Below are 15204 nucleotides of genomic sequence, written 5' to 3'. Positions count from 1 at the left end.
AGTTTTAAATCGTGTGCCATTCTGAGCAGCATGATGGAATCTCGTGCCGTCCTGCTCCATCCTGTCCAGGAGGTACATCAACACTTTGTCCAGCATATTCACCCTGTACACATCACCTGCCAATCAGTCATTTAGTAGCCATCTCAGTGGTTAGATGGAATGTGGCAGTATCACAGTGCTTATGTTCAAGTAATGCTTATTTTACTTAATAATGGTCCCAAAGCACAAGAGTCATGATGCTGTCAATTCAGATACACCAAAGAGAAGCTGTAAAGTGCTTCCTTTAAGTGAAAAGGTGAAAGTTCTCAAGTTAATAAAGAAAGAAAAAAAATCACATACTGATGATGCTAAAATCTACAGTAACTTTTATTTCAGTATATTGTTACAATTCTTCTATTTTATTATTAGTTGTTAATCTCTTACTGTGCCTAATTTAGAAATTAAACTTTATCATAGATAGGTATGTGTAGGAAAAAACTTGGTGTATATAGGGTTCAGTACTACCTATGGTTCCAGACATCCACAGGGTTCTTGGGACCTATCCCCTGTGAATAAGGGGAGGCTACTGTATAACCGACATGCTAAGAAAAGAGAGAAAATGGAATCATATAAAATACTCAACTAAAACTACAAAAAGTAAAAAGAAGAGTGAAAGACAAAAATAGGAACAAAGAGCAAGGGCAACAAATAGAAAACAATGACAAATAGGGCAGCTATTAACACAACTCTATCAATAACCATTTTGAGCATCAATGGTCTAAATGCATCAATTACATGACAGAGATTGTCAGAGTGGATCAAACAATAAGATTTAACTATATGTTATCTACAAGAAACCCACTTTAATTTTAAAGACACATGTAGATTACAAGTAAATGGATGGAGAAAGATACATCATGCTAACTCTAATCAAAAGAAAGCAGGAGTGGCTATATTAATTTCAGACAGAGCAAACTTCATAGCAAAAAAGTTGCCAGGATGAACAAGGGCATTACGTAATGATAAGGAGGCCAATTCTCCAAGAAGACATAAAAATCCTTAACATATGTGCACCTAAGACAGAACATCAAACTACATGAGGCAAAAGTTATTAGAACTGCGAGGAGAAACAGATGAATCCACTCTCATGGGTGGAGACTTCGATACCCCTCTATTACAAATGGACAGATTCAAGAGCCAGAAAAATCAGTAAGGACATAGCTGAACCCAATACCGTCATCAATCAATTGGACATAATTGACTTCCATAGACTGCTTCATCCAACAATAGCAGAATACACACTCTTCTCAAGTTCACATGGAACATTCACCAAGATAGACCACATTCTGGGCCAAAAAACAAAAAACACACATTAAAATTTTTTAAAGAATAGAAATTGTGCAGTGTCTTTTCCAGACCACAGTAAAATTGAACTAGAAATAAATAACAGAAAGATAACTGGAAAATCCAAAACTACGTGGAGATTAAACAACACAATTCTAAATAACACATAGGTCAAAGAGGAAATATCAAAAGTAATTAAAAAATATATTTTGAACCAAATGAAAATTAAAACACAGCTTATCAAGATTTGTGGGATGTAGTGAAAACAATGCTTAGGGAGAAATTTATAACATTGAATATATATATTAAAAAAGAAGAAATGTCCACAATCAATAATCTAAGTTTATATCTTAGGAAACTAGAAAAAGAAGAGCAAATAAAATCCAAAGTAAGCAAAGAAAAGAAATAATAATAATTAGAGCAAAAATCAATAAAATTGAAAACAGGAAATCAATAGAGAAAATCAATGAAACCAAAAGCTAGCTCTTTGAAAAGATTAACAGAACCAATAAGCCTCTAGCCAAGCTAACAAAGAAAAAGAGAGGACACAAATTACTAACATCAGAAATAAAAGAGGAGACATTACTACAGATCCTATGGATGGTAAAAGGGTAATAAAGGAATACCATGAACGACTCTATGACCACAAATTTGATAACCTTAATGAAACAAACCAAGTCCTTCAAATATGCAATCTGCCAAAAATCACAAGAAGAGATATGCAATATAAATAGGTCTATATTTCTAAAGAAATTGAATCAGTAATTAATAACCTACAAAACAGAAAACACCCAGCCTAGATGGGTTCATTGGTGAATTCTATCAAACATTTAAGGAAGAAATTATATGAATTGTCTACAAACTTTTCAGAGGATAGAAACAAAGGAAATACTTTCTAACTCATTCTTTGAGGCCAGCATTACCCTAATATCAAAACTGGAGAAGACATTACAGGAAAAAAAAAAAAGCTACAGATAATATCTCTCATGAACATAGATGAGAAAATCTTCAACAAAATATTAGCAAGTTGAATCCAACAAGGTATAGAAAAGATATGCAAAAGATAATGTCAAGAGCCTGGGTTTCATGTAGGGTCCTCATGGTAGAGTGTCTGGTTCAGAGAGCAGACTGAGGGCCCCTAAGACACAAAAGTGCTGGCTGGTCATTTGGAGCAAGGTGTTGGTGCCCTTCTCCAGAGTCCACCTCCTGACCATTCACACTACTACTTCCAAGGAACCTCTGTGGCCTCCCGTACCACCACGTGTCCTCCAGCTCTCCCTGCATCTCCACACCCACACGCAGGGCCAGCACATCACAGGAAAGCAGCAGAGGTGTGCAAGAGCTCTGCCACAGTCTCACCCATCTGCCGCTGCTGTCCTCCTGCCCCAAGCTCGTGGTGTGGCCACATGCCGGGCTCCTCTGAGAAGCATGTCGTCCCCATTGAACTGTGCCAGGACCCCCTGTACCGACTGGAGCATGTCTGCCTTTCTTCCCACCTCTTCCTAGAACACTCTCTCCTTTCACTTATTGCTCCAGACATTCATTCCACTTCTTCTCTGAAGATATTTCCATTATGGCAATGCCCTTTCTTTCTCAACCTAGTTCTGAAAACATATAGGACCTCTTCCCTACACGGGGTAGAAGGCCTTGTACTGGGTCAGCCTGGCCTGGATCTGTCATGTTTAGACATCCCAGAACCAGAGTTAACCAAGGATGAAAACACATGGTATAAATATGCAAAATATACCACCCTGGTGCTCAGGACAAATTTGACTTAGTGTAAGAACATGATTAAACACTATCATCTTCGAGCTGCCAGTTGGTTCATGGAACTCTCCATACCAATATTCAGTTCGGGTGGCCCACACCTGGCAGCTTCCACTTGCTATACTCACCCTCTGTCCTACTGTCTGTGTCATCAATGCATCGACCTTGTCTGCCATTTAGGAACTCGGTCATTTGATTAAACTAAATCACATAAGCATGTGGATGTCTGATTTCTGTTTCTGAAATAGTGTTTATTTTACATAAGAACAGCGCGGAAACTTATTGTTGGCTGAGTGCTTTCTGGGTGCCAGTCAGTCAGAACAGATTGATTTGGAGGCTCAGCCCTGATCACCCATCCTTCATATGGAGAAAGTTCATGGGGCTCCAAGGAGTTGAGTTCCTTGTAGAAGGTTACACTCTTAATAAGGCAGTGGGCCAGAATGCAGCAAGCTGTAGAGCTGGATGGATTGACAACTTGATGTGTTAACACTCAAAAATATTTTAGCATTACGTATGCAAAGCTCTCAATGTGAAATTTCAGCAGAAGCTCCTCCAGGTGTGCCGCAATCCTGTCACATAACAAGTGACATCCAGAGTTGAGAGTGAGTCTTGTGAGGACCCAGCACACCTGCCTCTTCCCTGCTCACCTGTTTCAGGGAGAGCAGAAAAACAGCCTGCTTTGTGTTGGTCTCCTCATTGTGGTCCCCCAGGACTCCACATACATACTTCACAGAGATGCTTCTAAGTACCAATTAAAAAGAGTCGTATAGGAGTTCCAAGACTGTATATTCTTTGTTGGGGATTCAGAACACGAGGACTCTTTTTGGGGAGCAATTAAAAAAATGACTATATTGAAAATGGAGTCAAACAACCTAAGCCTATTTTTAGAATTACATAAACACATATTCACACGAGTACGTGTACAGAAACATTCGAGGTGCATCAGGGCCTGTGCGCAGCCCATCTCTGGAGCCACTCAGGTAGATCCAGGCATGAACAGCGCCCCCTAGAGGTGCTCAGTGCTCAAACTGGGTTTGGTGATCCCACACCATGCTAACAATTATTGCCTCTCAGTGATAGAATTATGGGTGATATTTGCTTTTTAAAACTATGCTTCTTGATTTTCTTGATCTGTTGCAATGAGTATATATTACTTTTATAGTACGAAAATGTAAATTTGTTTTGATTCTGGAAAAAAAAAATAAACCAGGGGCTGGCCCTGTGGCCAAGTGGTTAAGTTCTCACGCTCCACTTCAGCGGCCCAGGGTTTCGCAGGTACAGATCCTGGGCACAGACATGGCACCGCTCATCAGGCCATGCTGAGGTGGCGTCCACATAGCACAACAGGAAGGACCTACAACTAGAATATACAACTAGGTACTGGGGGGGCTTTGGGGAGAAGAAGGAAAAAAAATTATTGAAAATATTAGCCCAGGGCCAATCTTTAAAAAATAAATAGATAAATACATAAACAAACCAATAGCATAATATAAAACTGTGATTTCTTCTACACTTTATGCTCGGTCAGTGAAATGCTAAATTACATTCATACAGGGCAAACATCGTAAAGATCACAAGAATTATGGATTTTTTAAAAAAGCATCTGTAAGCATACTTTAAAAATATATAGAACATGTCTGTGTGTTTACACGTGAGCTTCTGGGGCAGGTCAAACTTTGTAGTTAACTTTACTTAACATCAAAGATCAGGTGGCTTATTTAAAAGAGTGGATCACCAGCAATACTTTTATTTTTCCCTTTGTAAAATATTGACCTCTGCTATTATGAAAGAAAGACAGCCAGCTAACCTAATAGGCTGTTTATTTGCTAATCAAACCTCTCATTAACAATTAATTGGATCAAAAGTTCATAGGCCATTATTGCCATGTCAATTAGATGCACAAGGCCTCGGAGGCTGAAATGGAATGACCCACTCGGGTGATAAATAATTTCCAGCGGCGACTCGCCTTACTGCTCGGAGGTCACGGTCCTGGCCACAGCGGCCACCACCGGCTGCCCCTCTGACAAGAAAAGATGCGTTCTCTCTTATCAGACATGCTAATTTAAGCTCCGTAATCTAAAACGTGTGAAACACCATCTCAGGGCAAACAGGATATGCTGTCCTGTGTCTTTACTGGAGCCCTACAAATGGTTGTGCGCTCCTCACGAGAAGAGAAAGGATCAAGTGTTCGGTTGGAAGTCGTCAGGCTTAATGGTCTTGTCCAGGTGCTACCTCATGAGGAGGAGACAGCACAGGGTCCTGACTGATGGCTGTGTGTGTCAACCCTGAGGACGCGTGATCTCCCGCCAGTGCCGCTGAGATAACAGACAGATGCACCTTTTTCAGAACATCGTTAATTCTTGGTTAACCCATTTATTTCACATCCTCTCTTCAGGAAGGGGAAAATACCTCATTCGGGGTTGGAGTCTGAAATGTCACAGTATCTCAAAGATTGTTATTTCACACCAAACTTATCAGAGGTTCTGAAGAGCCACATGTTTGCAAGGCCAACTAGGAGGCATCTCAGTTAGAAGTTAAGCTGGAATCCACAAAATTTCAAATTCAATGAAGCAGGAGAAAGCTTTTACTGTAAAAAGTTCTTAAAAGCAACAGGAAATGCAGGTTTTCATTAGTTTTCAGCATCGTGCCTAATTTATAGCTCTCTCTTCTTCTCATAAAGCCTCAAAGATAGGAAGTATGTTCTTTTAACTTTATGTTCCATGTAGACCCTGCCAAAGGGTCGCTATTCCATGAAAATGTGCTGAAATGAATCAATTTTGAATTGTATTCAGTGCAGGTACTACGTCAAACCAGGCTAGCAAAATTCCTTATGATCTGTGGGGTTGGTTACTCTTTATTCCAAAGCCTGTTTGCACTTTATTATGTGACAGCGTAGTGGGCTGTGTTCAAGGAGAGTGATGTTCTTGATCTGATCACCTACAAGCCAGCAGGGGACGCTTTCAGGACTGTGATTTCACGTCTCAATCCCCTCCACCAACGTGTCCTCCTAAAGCAGGGCCAGTTCTTTTCTTCTCACCAAAAGCTAGAGGCCACAACACCTTCTTGCCCTTATTTCTCCACCAAAGAAGACAGTGTTTGAGTTCACTCACTCCCCCAATACTCACTGGGGACACGGGGCAGGTGGGGGGGGTTGCCTTTGGCACTCCACGGGACCAGCTCTCCATCTCACCATGGTTGTACCCAAACGGAGGGGGGTTCCCATCCTCTGCTTGGGGAATCACAGATTAGGTTGGAGGAGAGTCTTATTCACCACTCTGGAGATGGCAGAGGGATCTTGCCCCATTTTTCTGGAAGCCTGTAAGGATTGCGTCACTCTTCCCCCAACCAGGGAGACGGGGAGCCAGTCACAGCCACCAGGGCCTGCCACTTGTGATAGTCAGTCTCATATGCCAACAGGTCACGAGGCATTTGGCTATTTGGTCAAACATTATTGTGCGTGTGTCTGTCTGTGAGGGTGTTTCTGGGTGAGGTTAGTGTTTGAATCAGTTGACAGAGTAAAGAAAATTGCCCTCCCCAGTGTGGATGGGCCTCATCCACTCAGAGGAAAGCCGGATAGGACAAAAGGCAGAGGAAGAGATAATTCACTCTCTGTCTGCTTGCTTCAGCTGGAACATCAGTCTTCTCCTAACCTCAGGCTGCACTTGCACCGACAGTTCCAGTTTTCAGGCCTTCAGACATGGACCAGAAATACATACCACCTTTCCTGGGTCTCCAGTTTGCAGACGGCAAATTATTGCAGATGATATATTTAAACTTTCCTATTGGTTCTGTTTCTCTGGAACCCTGACCAATGCCCCACACCTGCCCCTTCGCACGCCACCAGGCACCTCTCCCAATCCCCTTGTTTATATCAGTGCAGAGTGTAAGCCAAATTTGTTGAATGGAGTTAAATTTCAGGAGAAGAGGAAGCCAGGCAGGGGCCGTGCTTGGGCAAAATTAGATATCTCTGATCAAGGAATGCAGACCAGCTGCGCTGCTGCCCGGGAAGACCAAATCAATCGGAACGCTGGCTTTGCTTTACAGTTATCTGCAGAGCAAAGACCAGAGTGCTCCTGCCGCTGCCGTGCGTGCAGGAACTTTAAGTAAGTGAAGATCGAAGTCTCAGCTCAGTCAAGGCAGTGGTGCCTACGGTTCTCAGGCTCATGGTCAGCTCAATGTCTACACCTTGAGTGGGGACCAGCACCTCGGCCACCCTGGGCAGCACCTTATCACAGGGAGACCAGTGGTCATTTAAAACAGCTGCGAGCTTCAGAAGGAGGCGTGAATGTTTAGGGATGTGGAGTGGCAAGATTCCTCAAAGAGATGAAAAAGATAGCCAGTGTGAGCAGGTGTGAGTGTGAGGGATTGGCTCATTATTGAAGTTTTCTTTTGCATGTGAGATGAGACAAGAGCTGGAAAACAGAACTGAAAACTGTCAACCAAGAAGAAGAAGACCATTCATGGCTGGGTGATGTATTTCTTTGCTTCCTGCTCCTAATGGCGTTCTGCCCTGGGGGGCTGTGGAGTCCTGGTGGGGAGGAGAAGGGAAAGGAATGTGGAGCTGCCGGGCAGACATGAAGGCCAGCCTGGCTCGGACACGCGTGCATGAGGCCTGGCGCTTGTGCAGACGATGTTTGACTATTCAAAGACAGGCAGATGGTTCTGCAAATCTACTGAGGTCATCGTCAGTGGGTACCCACCATGAAAGGATACTAAAATCAACTGCTCTTATATATGGGCCGAGGACATTTTGATGTTCATAGAGGGTAAAACATTGAGAGTCCCTGTTTCAATGTGAACATGTCCACCTGGGTATTTGATTGACATTTGTATGGTTACATTCTTATAGAAAAGGGCATCATTGTTGGTCCTGTGCATCAATCTCTACCTTTCCATTGTTGACACATTGGGACAAGATGAGACACTGGCCAATTCTGATTCCCAGGCATCGCCTGCTGGTGTTAGGATTTACATCACAAAACAACATCTATGAAAAGAAAAGATTTTCCAGAGGGATTAGAAATTTCTCCTACATTTTTCTTTTCTTCTTTTTACTATTTTCACTGATAAGGCAAACATGGGATTTTAAAACTTAAAACAGCATAGAGATGTTTATTTTATTTCTTCGTTTGCCTAAAAATCAAGACAGCTGCCTTGGTACATACGAAGACATTGGAACTCCAGTGAAAAGCACACTATTGAGTGCCTGTTTGCCATTTGTCAAGACTCCATTTAAACCTGCTGGGTGAATCTTCCCTTTATTTCTAGAGTCAAAACAAGAATGTCTAAATTTCAATCACGCCACAATCCCGCTAATGTTCTCACTGGCACCCGAAGCCCAGACATCCGCTTGGGTCTGAGCACAGCTAGGGGGCGCAGTGGAGCAAGGGGCCACCAGGGCCTCTGTCCTTTGGAGCTCGCTGGGCCTGAATCCCGCTCCCTTTCAACGAATGCAATCTCACTTCACACCCCTGGTGGCATTCCTTCTGAGGGTGTGTCAGCACCCTCTCCCCTCCACGCACGTGTGCCAACAGTGTCACAGATGAGAGCACAGCAAAGGTCCACACTTTCCCACCCCTACTTTAGCACAAGCCCCACTGTGCTTTGTTACTCGTGAAATAAGTGGCTTTTAGGTCTATTTGCGGCAGACGGATGTGCCCATTTATGGAGAGATCAAAAAACAAACACAGATCAAAGCAGTTGACAGGAACTGACCGTCCTTTCCTCCAGCTGTAGCTAATCTCCCTATAAATATCTAACCACTATGGACCCATATTATAGACTCTAAGGTCAGTGGGATGTCCAAAAGTTTTGCATTAGTCTCAGACAGTCAAGGAGACGGACCGTAAGCCAGCTGTGGGGGAGAGGACGGATACAAAGGGGCTGGAAACACTTCAAGCCAAAAGACTAAGCACTCTGAATCTAGTAACAGCAACCTGTTTCCCCTGCCTGGGGAGGAGGAACCAAGGCGGGGATGTTATCAGAGTTGTGCGGGACTGGCGGGGCCGATGGAATCGGAACAAAGGACCTCACAAAGGGGACCATCTGCAGACAGACGAACCTCAGATGAGAGGTATGCGGTGACGGAGGTGTCACCAAAGCAAAGAAGAGGAGAAATCTCCGGCCGCCCACCGCCCCCCCGGCTTCAGTCTTCTGCTGGCATCCGCCTGCGTGCCTGCCATTGCCATGGCATGACACGACCGACCAGCAGCCAGGGGGCAGGCAGCCTCAGGGGGCAGACAGCAGGGGAAGCTGGGGGTGGGGTGAGCAGATACCGAGCCAGGCCTGGTGGGGTTCGACAATATTTAGCCCACGTCTGCATCCTGGGTGCAGCACAGCAGAATCTACCAGTTTACTGCTGCATTAGGGGCTCTGCTGACAGTGGAGGCCTGTATGGTTGGCGTTCTGGGAGGTTCCTCATTGTTCACAGAAATGGTAGAGGGTCCCCAGTGTGGGTTCTGCTCTGACTCTGGCAGCCTGGCTGAGTCATCCGATACATCGCTTTTTAGTAAGTCACTATTGTCAAGCTCAGCTCATCTGGGGATCAGACTCCGGGGAAGCAGAGCCTTCCAAAGCCCAGCCCCACACCTGGACGTCAGCCAGGAAGATGGCAGATGGTGGGAGGGGCTGTCCTGGGTTCCCTCTCTCCCTCCCGGAGGAGCGGAGGACACCCCCAGGGGACAGAGGGCTGGACACGGTACAGGAGTGATATCCAGGTTCCTAGGCGCAGGCATGGCTGGCTGTCTCCCCGGGAAGCCCCGGCCCCACCCCATCCCGGAGGTCCTGGATTTCAGGGGACTGCAGGCGATGGGGTTGACACAAAACAGACATGGTGCCAGAGCAGCAAAGGACAGCTGGCCCTGAAGACAGAAACAAAAAGAGGCTGGACAGCAAGAGAATAGCTCTTCAGGGATGCTTGGGACAGCTTGGTCCCCACGGGCATCTCTTCACTGTAACAAAATACAGTAACTGCAGTCCACAATGGTGACCTCCAGTCATCAAAAATAGTTAATCATGCTCAAGGAACTCTGTTTCCAGAGAGTTCATTGCAGTTGCATGCTGGGTACAGGGTGGGGGGCACAGGGGTGGGAGTGGGAGGGGGAACGTGGCCGTGAGTGCTGTGCCCTCCCAGCCTGGAAATGACCTGTCACTTAGGAGACTCGAGCGCAAGCAGAAGGGAACTCAAGCGGGCGTGTGGGCTCTGACACATGGCCGTGGAGAGTTAGGGCAAAGTTCAGGCTTGATCTCGACTCAAGGCCATTCTCAAGCCCCCATCCTCACCCCTGAGCCTAGCTCTGCCTTCCTTGGCAGTGCCAAGGCCCTGTGGTTACCAGATAGTTGCTGCCTGCTCCAGGCCTTCCATCTCCCTCTTTGGCGTTAGGGGAGGAGAGAGAAAGATGCTTATGGAATCTCTTTCGCAACAGAGAGGCTTTCTAGTCAATTCACAAAAGACTGGATGCCATGGGGTCAGGGGCCTGGCCTGAATCAGATACGATGGGCTGGCACGAGGACTGGGGCACTGGCTGGTCACCGGTGTCCAGGGCTGAAGCAAGCCGTGGATGGAGGAAAGCACAGAGAGCCGGAGGGATTCAGCGACCAGCACAGCACGGTGGCCGGCGGAGAACTGGGGCCGTGAGCAGGCCGGGAACTGCAGGGGCCAGCAGCTCAGCGCTCGTTCACAACACGCCACTCTGTAGAAACATCTGAGAGAGGGCTGTGCAGGGCTTTCATCAAGTCCAGCCACGTGAAGGAGAGGAAAGCCTCACAGAGGAGTGAAGAGTGAGCCTGTCACGCTAAAATACCTGCCGAATGTGACTCTCCCCGCGACGCTGTGCCGCAGTGCAGGGCCGCCACGCTGGCGGTGAGCGAGCCAAGGACATTCTCCGGGAGGCGGGATCCACTCTGGAATTTTGGAGTCAAGTGAGAGAGGCGTGCCAGAAATGAGTGCTGACGGAGAGGGGACAGTGTGTTCTGAGCAATTTGCTTGACGGAAATGATTGTATTTTCTCTACAATTTAAAAAAAAATTATTCCTCTTGTCAATGTGTTGGCCCCAGATGAGGCTGAGACTGTCTCTCCCAATACATTAAAAATGCTGGTTAAAATTAGTAAGTGCACGCATACATGCATACACAGCTGGGTCAGAAGAAGGAGGAAATGCTTGTGTGCCAGAACAGGACGGGACTCGAGGCTGGGCCTGCAAGCTCAATGTGACACCACAGAGACCCTGCTGGAGACGGCTCAGCTCCCTCGAGAGACAGGACTTGTGGCTTTGAGGCAGTCCTGAATGGGCACCTCTCAGACCTCCCTGAGACTTGAATGTACCCCCATGGATGAGAGCCCTGGGCTGCCTCTGACAGCTGATGTCCACTTGAAGCCTGACCACACTCCCCTTAGCACCCATCTGCCTACCCTCTGTCCCTGCCTCCTCCTCTCGGCCGAGCTTTGCCTCTGGTCCAGCAGCTCACCAGCCCTACCAGCTCCCTCCCACTCTGTCTCACGCAGACTTGTTCCCCAATAAGATCCACGCACGTTGACTCTCACCTTGGTGTCTGTTTCTTAGAGGGCCTGGCTGAACACAGTGTACACCACGTGAGTAAGATGCCCTCTCAGTGTGGAGATTCCTGACAGACAGACAAAGCCTCTGCCCATGAGCCTAGAGAAAGAAGACAGTGGGCATCTGCTGGAAGCTCAAAGAAAATTAGGAAAAAAGAGAAAAAGAAAGAAAGAAAAGATCCTGCGTTAAATCAACACCCAGTGTGTGACATGCAAGTAAGGTCTGTGTGTATCTGTCCTGTGTCTTATAAGAACCACAAAGTGATAATCAACAACTACAGAAAGTTGCAGGGTACAAAATTAACTTACAAAAATCAGTTGCATTTTTATACTCTAGTAACAAACTAACAGAAAGAGAATTTAAGAATACAATCTCATTTACAATTGCCACAAAAAGAATAAAATATCTTGGAATAAATTTGACCAAGGAGGTGAAAGACCTATACGAGGAAAACTATAAGACATTATTGAGAGAAATAGATGACGACATAAAGAGATGGAAAAATATTCCAGACACAGATTAGAATAATGCATAGATTAGAAAAATAAACATAGTTAAAATGTCCATATTACCTAAAGCAATCTACAGACTAAATGCAATCCCAATCATAATTGCAATGACATTCCTCATGGAAATAGAACAAAGAATCCTAAAATTCATATGGGACAACAAAAGACCCCGAATAATTAAAGCAATCCTGAGAAAAAAAGCTGGAGGCATTGCAATCCCGGACTTCAAAATATACCACAAAGCTACAGTAATCAAAATAGCATGGTACTGGCTCAAAAACAGACACACAGATCAAGGGCACAGAAATAAAAGCCCAGAAATAAAACCACACATCCATGGAGAACTAATCTTTGACAAAAGAGCTAAGAACATATAACGGAGAAAGGAAAGTCTCTTCAATAAATGATGTTGGGAAAACTGGAGAGCCACATGCAAAAGAATGAAGGTAGACCATTATCTTACACCACACACAAAAATTAACTCAAAATGGGTTAAGGATTTGAAGGTAAGACATGAAAACATAAAAATCCTGGAAGATAATATAGGCAGTGCACTCTTTGACACTGGTCTTAGAAGGATCTTTTCGAATACCATGCCTACTTGGACAAGGGGGACAAAAGACAAAATAAACAAATGAGACTTTATGAGTCTAAAGAGCTTCTTCAAAGCAAAGGAAACTGGGAACAAAATGATAAGATAGCCAACCAACTTGGAGAAAATATGTGCAAAGCCTACATCCCACAAGGGGTGAATCTCCAAAATATATAAAGAACTCATACAACTCAACCACAAAAAAACCAAACAATCCGATCAAAAAATGGGCAGAAGATATGAATAGACATTTTTCCAAAGAAGATATACAGATGGCCAACAGACACATGAAAACAAGTTCAACATCACTAATTATTAGGGAACTGCAAATCAAAACTAAATGAGATATCACCTTACACCTGTTAGAATGGCTGTAATTAACAAGACAAAAAATAACAAATGTTGGAGAGGATGTGGAGAAAAGGGAACACTCATACACTGCTGATGGGAATGCATACTGGTGCAGCCACTATGGAAAATAGCATAGAGATTCCTCAAAAAATTAAAAATAGAAATACCATATGACCCACCTATCCCACTTCTGGTTATTTATTCCAAAGAACTTGAAATCACCAATTCAAAGAGACTTATGTACCTCTATGTTCATTTCAGCATTATTCACAATAGCCAAGACATGGAAGCTACCCAAGTGCCCATCAACAGATGATCAGATAAAGAAGATGTGGTATGTATATATACACAATGGAATACTACTCAGCCATAAAAAAGGGCAAAATCATCCCATTTACAATAACATGGATGGAACTTGAGGGTATTATGTTAAGTGAGATAAGCCAGACAGAGAAAGACAAACACTGTATGATTTCACTCATACGAGGAAGAGAACAGATTAGTGGTTACCAAAGGGGAAGAGGGTTGGGGGTGTGCACAAGGGGTAAAGGGGCACAAATATATGGTGACTAACAAATAATAATGTACAACTGAAATGTCATAATGTTATAAACTATTATGACCTCAATTTAAAAAAAGAAGAACCACAAACCGATAAATAAATATACAAGTTGTTCAGGGCCTTGCCTACACCATGGAAGGAAAAAAGCCAACGAAAAAATCACAGACCAAAAACTCTGCAGGGTCATCCAGAACATAGGGTTTTCTTATAGGAAACAAACACAACACCAAGATTGTCACTCACTATGAGGGAAACTCAAAAGACATAGCAAATGAAAAAATTGTCACCGTAAAGGGGAGAAATAATAATAGTATGAAAGAGAGCATAGAATAAGCGTATTTCAAGGAAGAGCTAGGAGCCAATTTTAAGTAGGATAGACTTGAAACAGAATAAGACATGATTTCTAAAAACGAGAACAATGTCAGTTATTCTAACGTAGACCTCGATGGACAGGTTTAATAGCAAAGTGAACACATAGGAAGAGAGGTGCTGTGAACTGTGAAGTTGCCCTGAGGCACCTAGAGTGTGGCTTGGAGAGATAAAAGGGAGAGGATGGCACATGGAACAGAGGAGGAGACAACAGAGTTCCAGAAGGGAAGCACAGAGAGGGCTCTGGGGAAACAATATTGGGAAACACAGTGAGTGACAATGTCCAAGACAATGAAAGGTACAGACCTGCTGAGGAAGCCCACTGAGTCCAGCAGGGTAAACAGACGCGAGTTCCCACGGAGACAACTGGCGGAACTGGAGAATCCCAAAGACAGTCTTACCAGCATCCAGAGAGAAGGCTGTGACCTAGAGAATGACAGTAGACCAACCACGTATACTTCATGAGCACCGATGGGGCTAGAACATAAAGGATATGATGCCAAAATGCTGAGGGAAAGCTGTCCACCAAGATCCCATGCCTAAACCGTTATTAACGCGGTGGGAAGATCTAAAGATGTTAAGATGAATTGACCTTCATTGAAAAAATCACCAAATAATGCACTTGAGTAGGAGGAAATTAAACCCAAATGAAAGGTTTGGATACAAGAAGCGATAGTAAGCAAAGAAAGTGGTAACAATGTGTTTAGTCTAAGGAAGCTGTTAGTAGTGAACAATAATAATCAGGATAAATAAATTGGGGATATAACTGGAGGTGGAAAAACATTGAGAGAGAACATAGAAGTGAGAGGCTGTTAGAGAGTTAAGGTAAAAAGGAGAGGTATTGGTTAACTTTAGACTATTGTAGGTCAAGTATGCTCATTAACGTTTTCAGGGTAACTACCTAAAGAATATAAATTGAAAACATGACTGATACACTGACAGACAGGGAAAAAAAGCAATAAATACAATTGTTTTCCCTGTGGTACTTTTTAACTTTGTTCTTTTATATTCATTGAAATATATTTGATATATAACATTGTGTAAATTTAAGGTGTACAACATGTTGATTTGAATCATTTATATATTATTGAAAGAGAGAAAAAGATCAAAGAAATAGTGTGAAAAACTGTAAACATGTAAACACAGAGTAAGGTAATGGAAATAAGTCCAATCAC

The sequence above is a fragment of the Equus caballus genome, chromosome 21 (genome assembly GCF_041296265.1).
Source record: "Equus caballus isolate H_3958 breed thoroughbred chromosome 21, TB-T2T, whole genome shotgun sequence".
In the NCBI taxonomy this organism is placed as follows: Eukaryota; Metazoa; Chordata; class Mammalia; order Perissodactyla; family Equidae; genus Equus; species Equus caballus.
This window is presented reverse-complemented; position numbering follows the sequence as displayed.